Genomic DNA, 10835 nt, shown 5'->3' with positions numbered 1-10835 from the left:
CCATCCACACTGTATCTCTCTGTCCATATCTGTCTCCCTGTTTCATCCACTCTGTATCTCTCTGTCCATATCTGTCTCCCTGTTTCATCCACTCTGTATCTCTCTGTCCATATCTGTCTCCCTGTTTCATCCACTCTGTATCTCTCTGTCCATATCTGTCTCTCTGATTCATTCACTCTGTATCTCTCTGTCCATATCTGTCTCCCTGTTTCATCCACTCTGTATCTCTCTGTCCATATCTGTCTCCCTGATTCATCCACACTGTATCTCTCTGTTCATATCAGTCTCCCTGTTTCAGCCACTCTGTATCTCTCTGTCCATATCAGTCTCCCTGATTCATTCACTCTGTATCTCTCTGTCCATATCTGTCTCCCTGATTCATTCACTCTGTATCTCTCTGTCCATATCTGTCTCTCTGTTTCATTAACTCTGTATCTCTCTGTCCATATCTGTCTCTCTGATTCATCCACTCTGTATCTCTCTGTCCATATCTGTCTCCCTGTTTCATTAACTCTGTATCTCTCTGTCCATATCTGTCTCCCTGTTTCATTCACTCTGTATCTCTCTGTCCATATCTGTCTCCCTGTTTCATCCACTCTGTATCTCTCCGTCCATATCTGTCTCTCTGATTCATTCACTCTGTATCTCTCTGTCCATATCTGTCTCCCTGTTTCATCCACTCTGTATCTCTCTGTCCATAGCTGTCTCTCTGATTCATCCACACTGTATCTCTCTGTCCATATCTGTCTCCCTGTTTCATCCACTCTCTATCTCTCTGTCCATATCTGTCTCCCTGTTTCATCCACTCTGTATCTCTCTGTCCATATCTGTCTCCCTGTTTCATCCACTCTGTATCTCTCTCTCCATATCTGTCTCCCTGTTTCATTCACTGTTGTCTGCATCAGGCTCTGGGTTGAAGTTTCCCCCATGGTACAGATCCAGTATCAGCTTCCCTCCCCCAATCCTTCCCTTAACCATTGGTGGGGAACAATGTTAAACTGACCCAAGATCAGTATCTAGGGACAACGTCACCCTTCTCTCTATGTTGTGTGGGAAAAGGCCTGCATAACCTGTTATCTTCTGTTCCACGAACTATATCCCCAGAGACCAGTTGGCTCTATTATAGCAACCTGTTACAGTGATAATAACCGGTGATCTTGTGTTCCCAGATCAGTGATATCTGTTTCCAGCTGACCCCATGACAGTCATTGTCTCATCATCATGAGATCACGCCACCTCTTCCTCCTGATCTACCTCACAGCTCTCTGCTGCTACTGGGGTAAGTGCAGTAGAGTGCAGTAGAGTGCAGTAGAGTACAGTACAATACAATAGACAGTGGAATACAGTAGAGTACAGTAGAGTACAGTAGAGTGCAGTAGAGTGCAGTAGAGTACAGTACAATACAATAGACAGTGGAATACAGTAGAGTACAGTAGAGTACAGTAGAGTACAGTAGAGTACAAAAGAGTGCAGTACAATACAATAGACAGTGGAATACAGTAGAGAACAGTAGAGTACAGTAGAGTACAGTAGACAGTGGAATACAGTAGAGTGCAGTACAATACAGTACAGTAGAGTACAGTAGAGTGCAGTACAATACAGTGCAGTAGAGTACAAAAGAGTGCTGTACAATACAATAGACAGTGGAATACAGTAGAGTACAGTAGAGAACAGTACAGTAGAATACAGTAGAGAACAGTAGAGTACAGTAGAGAACAGTACAGTAGAATACAGTAGAGAACAGTAGAGTACAGTAGAGAACAGTACAGTGGAATACAGTAGAGAACAGTAGAGTACAGTACATTACAGTGCAGTAGAGTACAAAAGAGTGCTGTACAATACAATAGACAGTGGAATACAGTAGAGTACAGTAGAGAACAGTAGAGTGCAGTACAATACAATAGACAGTGGAATACAGTAGAGAACAGTAGAGTACAGTACAGTAGAATACAGTAGAGAACAGTAGAGTACAGTAGAGAACAGTACAGTAGAATACAGTAGAGAACAGTAGAGTACAGTAGAGAACAGTACAGTAGAATACAGTAGAGAACAGTAGAGTACAGTACATTACAGTACAGTAGAATACAGTACAGAACAGTAGAGTACAGTACATTACAGTACAGTAGAATACAGTAGAGAACAGTAGAGTACAGTACATTACAGTACAGTAGAATACAGTAGAGAACAGTAGAGTACAGTAGAGAACAGTAGAGTACAGTACATTACAGTACAGTAGAATACAGTAGAGAACAGTAGAGTACAGTACATTACAGTACAGTAGAATACAGTAGAGAACAGTAGAGTACAGTAGAGAACAGTAGAGTACAGTACATTACAGTACAGTAGAATACAGTAGAGAACAGTAGAGTACAGTACATTACAGCACAGTAGAATACAGTAGAGAACAGTAGAGTACAGTACATTACAGTACAGTAGAATACAGTAGAGAACAGTAGAGTACAGTAGAGAACAGTAGAGTACAGTACATTACAGTACAGTAGAATACAGTAGAATACAGTAGAGAACAGTAGAGCACAATACATTACAGTACAGTAGAATACAGTAGAGAACAGTAGAGTACAGTACATTACAGTACAGTAGAATACAGTAGAGAACAGTAGAGTACAGTACATTACAGTACAGTAGAATACAGTAGAGAACAGTAGAGTACAGTACATTACAGTACAGTAGAATACAGTAGAGAACAGTAGAGTACAGTACATTACAGTTCAGTAGAATACAGTAGACAGTAGAATACAGTATTGTAATATAATACAGTAGAATACAGACAGTAGAATATAATAGAATAAAGTAGACAGCAGAGTACAGTACAGTATAGTATAGTACAGTAGAATACAGTAGACAGTAGAGTACAGTACAGTATAGTATAGTACAGTAGAGTGAAGTATAGTAGAGTACAGTAGAATACTGTATAGTATAGTTCAGTAGACAGTACAGTATAGTATAGTACAGTAGAGTAAAGTATAGTAGAGTACAGTAGAATACTGTATAGTATAGTTCAGTAGACAGAACAGTATAGTAAAGTACGGTATTGTACAGTAGACAGTAAATTATAGTATAGTATTGTACAGTAGACAGTAAATTATAGTATAGTATAGTACAGTAGACAGTAAATTATAGTATAGTATAGTACAGTAGACAGTAAATTATAGTATAGTATTGTACAGTAGACAGTAAATTATAGTATAGTATAGTACAGTAGACAGTAAATTATAGTATAGTATAGTACAGTAGACAGTAAATTATAGTATAGTATTGTACAGTAGACAGTAAAGTATAGTACAGTATTGTGCAGTAGACAGTAAATTATAGTATAGTATAGTACAGTAGACAGTAAATTATAGTATAGTACAGTAGACAGTAAATTATAGTATAGTAATGTACAGTAGACAGTAAATTATAGTATAGTATTGTACAGTAGACAGTAAATTATAGTATAGTATTGTACAGTAGACAGTAAATTATAGTATAGTATAGTACAGTAGACAGTAAATTATAGTATAGTATAGTACAGTAGACAGTAAATTATAGTATAGTATAGTACAGTAGACAGTAAATTATAGTATAGTATAGTACAGAAGACAGAACAGTATAGTATAGTACAGTAGACAGTAAATTATAGTATAGTATAGTACAGTAGACAGTAAATTATAGTATAGTATAGTACAGTAGACAGTAAATTATAGTATAGTATTGTACAGTAGACAGTAAATTATAGTATAGTATAGTACAGAAGACAGAACAGTATAGTATAGTACAGTAGACAGTAAATTATAGTATAGTACAGTAGACAGTAAATTATAGTATAGAATAGTACAGTAGACAGTAAATTATAGTATTGTGCAGTAGACAGTAAATGATAGTATAGTATAGTACAGTAGACAGTACAGAATAGTAAAGTACAGTATAATATAGTAGACAGTAAATTATAGTACAGTAGACAGCAAATTATAGTATTGTATAGTATAGTACAGTAGACAGTCAATTATAGTATAGTACAGTAGACAGTACAGAATAGTAAAGTACAGTATACTAGACAGTAAATTATAGTACAGTACAGTAGTGTATAGTATTGTATAGTACAGTAGTGTATAATAGAGTACAGTATAGTAGAGTACAGTACAGTAGTGTATAGTATTGAATAGTACAGTAGTGTATTGTATTGAATAGTACAGTAGTGTATAGTAGAGTATGGTACAGTAGTGTATAGTAGAGTATGGTACAGTAGTGCATAGTATTGTATTGTACAGTAGTGTATAGTATTGTATAGTACAGTAGTGTATAGTAGAGTACAGTACAGTAGTGTATAGTAGAGTACAGTACAGTAGTGTATAGTAGAGTACAGTCCAGTAGTGTATAGTAGAGTACAGTACAGTAGTGTATAATAGAGTACAGTACAGTAGTGTATAGTAGAGTACAGTATAGTAGTGTATAGTATTGTATAGTACAGTAGAGTATAGTAGAGTACAGTATAGTAGTGTATAGTATTGTATAGTACAGTAGTGTATAGTAGAGTAAGGTATAGTAGAGTACAGTACAGTAGTGTATAGTATTGAATAGTACAGTAGTGTATAGTAGAGTACAATACAGTAGTGTATAGCATTGTATAGTACAGTAGTGTATAATAGAGTACTGTACAGTAGTGTAAAGTAGAGTACAGTACAGTAGTGTATAGTAGAGTACAGTAGACAGTAGTGTATAGTAGAGTACAGTACAGTAGTGTACAGTATAGTAGTATATAGTATTGAATAGTACAGTAGTGTATAGTAGAGTACAGTAGTGTATAGTATTGTATAGTACAGTAGTGTATAATAGAGTACTGTACAGTAGTGTATAGTAGAGTACGGTACAGTAGTGCATAGTATTGTATAGTACAGTAGACAGTACAGAATAGTAAAGTACAGTATAATATAGTAGACAGTAAATTATAGTACAGTAGACAGTCAATTATAGTATAGTACAGTAGACAGTACAGAATAGTAAAGTACAGTATACTAGACAGTAAATTATAGTACAGTACAGTAGTGTATAGTATTGTATAGTACAGTAGTGTATAATAGAGTACAGTACAGTAGTGTATAGTAGAGTATGGTACAGTAGTGCATAGTATTGTATAGTATAGTAGTGTATAGTATTGTATAGTACAGTAGTGTATAGTAGAGTGCAGTACAGTAGTGTATAGTAGAGTACAGTACAGTAGTGTATAGTAGAGTACAGTACAGTAGTGTATAGTAGAGTGCAGTACAGTAGTGTAAAGTAGAGTACAGTACAGTAGTGTATAGTAGAGTACAGTAGACAGTAGTGTATAGTAGAGTACAGTGCAGTAGTGTATAGTAGAGTACAGTACAGTAGTGTACAGTACAGTACTGCATAGTATTGTATAGTATAGTAGTGTATAGTATTGTATAGTACAGTAGTGTATAGTAGAGTACAGTACAGTAGTGTATAGTAGAGTGCAGTACAGTAGTGTAAAGTAGAGTACAGTACAGTAGTGTATAGTAGAGTACAGTACAGTAGTGTATAGTATTGAATAGTACAGTAGTGTATAGAGGAGTACAGTAGACAGTAGTGTACAGTATAGTAGTGTATAGTAGAGTACAGTACAGTAGTGTATAGTAGAGTACAGTACAGTAGTGTATAGTAGAGTACAGTACAGTAGTGTATAGTAGAGTACAGTAGACAGTAGTGTACAGTATAGTAGTGTATAGTAGAGTACAGTACAGTAGTGTATAGTAGAGTACAGTACAGTAGTGTATAGTAGAGTACAGTACAGTAGTGTATAGTAGAGTACAGTAGACAGTAGTGTACAGTATAGTAGTGTATAGTAGAGTACAGTACAGTAGTGTATAGTAGAGTACAGTACAGTAGTGTATAGTAGAGTACAGTACAGTAGTGTACAGTACAGTAGTGTATAGTAGAGTACAGTATAGTATTGTATAGTATTGTATAGTACAGTAGTGTATAGTAGAGTACAGTACAGTAGTGTATAGTAGTGTATAGTACAGTAGTGTATAGTAGAGTACAGTATAGTAGAGTACAGTACAGTAGTGTATAGTATTAAATAGTACAGTAGTGTATAGTAGAGTACAGTACAGTAGTGTACAGTACAGTAGTGCATAGTATTGTATAGTATAGTAGTGTATAGTATTGTATAGTACAGTAGTGTATAGTAGAGTACAGTACAGTAGTGTATAGTAGAGTACAGTACAGTAGTGTATAGTATTGAATAGTACAGTAGTGTATAGAGGAGTACAGTAGACAGTAGTGTACAGTATAGTAGTGTATAGTAGAGTGCAGTACAGTAGTGTAAAGTAGAGTACAGTACAGTAGTGTATAGTAGAGTACAGTACAGTAGTGTATAGTATTGAATAGTACAGTAGTGTATAGAGGAGTACAGTAGACAGTAGTGTACAGTATAGTAGTGTATAGTAGAGTACAGTACAGTAGTGTATAGTAGAGTACAGTACAGTAGTGTATAGTAGAGTACAGTACAGTAGTGTATAGTAGAGTACAGTAGACAGTAGTGTACAGTATAGTAGTGTATAGTAGAGTACAGTACAGTAGTGTATAGTAGAGTACAGTACAGTAGTGTATAGTAGAGTACAGTACAGTAGTGTATAGTAGAGTACAGTATAGTAGTGTATAGTAGAGTACAGTACAGTAGTGTATAGTAGAGTACAGTACAGTAGTGTATAGTAGAGTACAGTACAGTAGTGTACAGTACAGTAGTGTATAGTAGAGTACAGTATAGTATTGTATAGTATTGTATAGTACAGTAGTGTATAGTAGAGTACAGTACAGTAGTGTATAGTAGTGTATAGTACAGTAGTGTATAGTAGAGTACAGTATAGTAGAGTACAGTACAGTAGTGTATAGTATTAAATAGTACATTAGTGTATAGTAGAGTACAGGACAGTAGTGTACAGTACAGTAGTGCATAGTATTGTATAGTATAGTAGTGTATAGTATTGTATAGTACAGTAGTGTATAGTAGAGTACAGTACAGTAGTGTATAGTAGAGTACAGTACAGTAGTGTATAGTATTGAATAGTACAGTAGTGTATAGAGGAGTACAGTAGACAGTAGTGTACAGTATAGTAGTGTATAGTAGAGTACAGTACAGTAGTGTATAGTAGAGTACAGTACAGTAGTGTATAGTAGAGTACAGTACAGTAGTGTATAGTATTGAATAGTACAGTAGTGTATAGAGGAGTACAGTAGACAGTAGTGTACAGTATAGTAGTGTATAGTAGAGTACAGTACAGTAGTGTATAGTAGAGTACAGTACAGTAGTGTATAGTAGAGTACAGTACAGTAGTGTATAGTAGAGTACAGTACAGTAGTGTACAGTACAGTAGTGTATAGTAGAGTACAGTATAGTAGTGTATAGTATTGTATAGTACAGTAGTGTATAGTAGAGTACAGTACAGTAGTGTATAGTAGTGTATAGTACAGTAGTGTATAGTAGAGTACAGTATAGTAGAGTACAGTACAGTAGTGTATAGTATTAAATAGTACAGTAGTGTATAGTAGAGTACAGTACAGTAGTGTATAGTAGAGTATAGTACAGTAGTGTATAGTAGAGTACAGTACAGTAGTGTATAGTAGAGTACAGTACAGTAGTGTATAGTAGAGTACAGTACAGTAGTGTATAGTAGAGTACAGTACAGTAGTGTATAGTATTGTACAGTACAGTAGTGTATAGTATTGTATAGTACAGTAGTGTATAGTATTGTATAGTACAGTAGTGTATAGTATTGTATAGTACAGTAGTGTATTGTATAGTAGACAGTAGTGTATACTAGAGCACAGTAGACAGTAGTGTATAGTACAGTACAGTAGTGTATAGTATTGTATAGTACAGTAGTGTATAGTAGAGTATAGTAGACAGTAGTGTATAGCAGAGTACAGTACAGTAGTGTATAGTAGGGTACAGTAGACAGTAGTGTATAGTACAGTACAGTAGTGTATAGTAGTGTATAGTACAGTAGTGTATAGTAGAGTACAGTACAGTAGTGTATAGTAGAGTACAGTACAGTAGTGTATAGTAGAGTACAGTACAGTAGTGTATAGTAGAGTACAGTAGACAGTAGAGTACAGTAGAGTACAGTAGACAGTAGAGTACAGTACAGTAGTGTATAGTAGAGTACAGTAGACAGTAGAGTACAGTAGACAGTAGTGTATAGTAGAGTACAGTACAGTAGTGTATAGTAGGGTACAGTAGACAGTAGTGTATAGTACAGTACAGTAGTGTATAGTAGTGTATAGTACAGTAGTGTATAGTAGAGTACAGTACAGTAGTGTATAGTAGAGTACAGTACAGTAGTGTATAGTAGAGTACAGTACAGTAGTGTATAGTAGAGTACAGTAGACAGTAGAGTACAGTAGACAGTAGTGTATAGTAGAGTACAGTACAGTAGTGTATAGTAGGGTACAGTAGACAGTAGAGTACAGTAGACAGTAGAGTACAGTACAGTAGTGTATAGTAGAGTACAGTAGACAGTAGAGTACAGTAGACAGTAGTGTATAGTAGAGTACAGTACAGTAGTGTATAGTAGGGTACAGTAGACAGTAGAGTACAGTAGACAGTAGAGTACAGTACAGTAGTGTATAGTAGAGTACAGTAGACAGTAGAGTACAGTAGACAGTAGTGTATAGTAGAGTACAGTACAGTAGTGTATAGTAGGGTACAGTAGACAGTAGAGTATAGTAGAGTACAGTAGACAGTAGTGTATAGTAGTGTATAGTACAGTAGTGTATAGTAGAATACAGTACAGTAGTGTATAGTAGAGTAGAGTACAGTACAGTAGTGTATAGTAGAGTACAGTACAGTAGTATATAGTAGGGTACAGTAGACAGTAGAGTACAGTAGACAGTAGTGTATAGTAGTGTATAGTACAGTAGTGTATAGTAGAGTACAGTACAGTAGTGTATAGTAGAGTACAGTACAGTAGTGTATAGTAGAGTACAGTACAGTAGTGTATAGTAGAGTACAGTAGACAGTAGAGTACAGTAGAGTACAGTAGACAGTACAGTACAGTACAGTAGTGTATAGTAGAGTACAGTAGACAGTAGAGTACAGTAGACAGTAGAGTATAGTAGAGTACAGTAGACAGTAGAGTACAGTACAGTAGTGTATAGTAGAGTACAGTAGACAGTAGTGTATAGTAGTGTATAGTACAGTAGTGTATAGTAGAATACAGTACAGTAGTGTATAGTAGAGTACAGTACAGTAGTGTACAGTAGAGTACAGTAAACAGTAGTGTATAGTATAGTACAGTAGACAAAAGTGTATAGTAGTGTATAGTACAGTAGTGTATAGTAGAGTACAGTACAGTAGTGTATAGTAGAGTACAGTACAGTAGTGTATAGTAGAGTACAGTACAGTAGTATATAGTAGGGTACAGTAGACAGTAGAGTATAGTAGAGTACAGTATACAGTAGTGTATAGTAGTGTATAGTACAGTAGTGTATAGTAGAGTACAGTACAGTAGTGTATAGTAGAGTACAGTACAGTAGTGTATAGTAGAGTACAGTACAGTAGTGTATAGTAGAGTACAGTAGACAGTAGAGTACAGTAGAGTACAGTAGACAGTAGAGTACAGTACAGTAGTGTATAGTAGAGTACAGTAGACAGTAGAGTACAGTAGACAGTAGTGTATAGTAGAGTACAGTACAGTAGTGTATAGTAGGGTACAGTAGACAGTAGAGTATAGTAGAGTACAGTAGACAGTAGAGTACAGTACAGTAGTGTATAGTAGAGTACAGTAGACAGTAGAGTACAGTAGACAGTAGTGTATAGTAGAGTACAGTACAGTAGTGTATAGTAGGGTACAGTAGACAGTAGAGTATAGTAGAGTACAGTAGACAGTAGTGTATAGTAGTGTATAGTACAGTAGTGTATAGTAGAATACAGTACAGTAGTGTATAATATAGTAGAGTACAGTAGTGTATAGTAGAATACAGTACAGTAGTGTATAGTAGAGTACAGTACAGTAGTGTATAGTAGAGTACAGTACAGTAGTGTATAGTAGAGTACAGTACAGTAGTGTATAGTACAGTACAGTAGACAGTAGAGTACAGTAGACAGTAGTGTATAGTAGCAGAGAGAGAGAGAGAGAGAGAGAGATAAGACAGAATAACAGTTAACAGTACTGTCAAATGAATTGGAAGAATTCAAGTTTTAATTCATTGCCCACAATCAATCACTTTCTTCTCAGATATAAAGAAATTAAATAAAAACGTTCAAGTATTAAACCAATAAATGATGTCATTGTGTTCCCACAGGAGCATCAGATGCACAACGGTAAGTCATTGTCATCTGAGCCACGTTCCAGTCCAGAATGAGGCCTATCACAACACTTAACGATCACATCAGCTCTAGATTCTTTGAGGATTCTTCGGTGTAACTTTAGAACTCTAGAAGGTTCTCTGTGTCCTCATGATTCTTCTTCTATAAGTTAGGCAGCTGAAATATGTAAAGAATTTTTCTGACGTTTTCTTTTTGTCTTCTAATGCTTCACCCTCCCCTGCTGATGGAAACTTAAAGAAATGATACCTGCCTTACACAAGAACTGTGTACTCAGGTGAGTGCTAGCATTCAACCTCTCCCTCACCCTCCACCCCCCTCTCTCTCCCTCTCTCTCTGTCTGCCCCACACCTCCCTCTCTCTCCCTCCCTCTCTCTTTCCTTCCCTCCACCCCTCTCTCTCTCTCTGTCAATCCGCCACCTCTCTATCTCTCCCTTCCTCTCTCTCTTTCCCTCCCTCCATCCCTCCGTCTCCCTCCCTCCCTCTCTCTTTCCTTCCCTCCACC

General features: G+C 36.1%; 1 long non-coding RNA gene across 2 annotated transcripts in view; it reads left to right on the top strand.

The window, feature by feature from the left end:
- Positions 1 to 10608, top strand: part of LOC135534529 (uncharacterized) — a 28707-nt gene extending 18099 nt beyond the window's left edge. The window contains exons 2-4 of one of the 2 annotated variants that reach the window (XR_010454701.1): positions 1170 to 1279; positions 10309 to 10327; positions 10571 to 10608. This is a non-coding gene — a long non-coding RNA (uncharacterized LOC135534529). Of the gene's footprint in view, positions 1 to 850; positions 1280 to 10308; positions 10328 to 10570 lie in introns of those variants that run through there. The other variant, XR_010454700.1, reaches the window with a different exon arrangement.
- Positions 10609 to 10835: the final 227 nt, after the last annotated feature.

This window comes from Oncorhynchus masou, unplaced genomic scaffold, assembly GCF_036934945.1.
Source record: "Oncorhynchus masou masou isolate Uvic2021 unplaced genomic scaffold, UVic_Omas_1.1 unplaced_scaffold_3527, whole genome shotgun sequence".
Classification (NCBI taxonomy): domain Eukaryota; kingdom Metazoa; phylum Chordata; class Actinopteri; order Salmoniformes; family Salmonidae; genus Oncorhynchus; species Oncorhynchus masou.
Note: the sequence above shows the minus strand (reverse complement) of the source record. Positions and strands in the feature narration are given on the sequence as shown.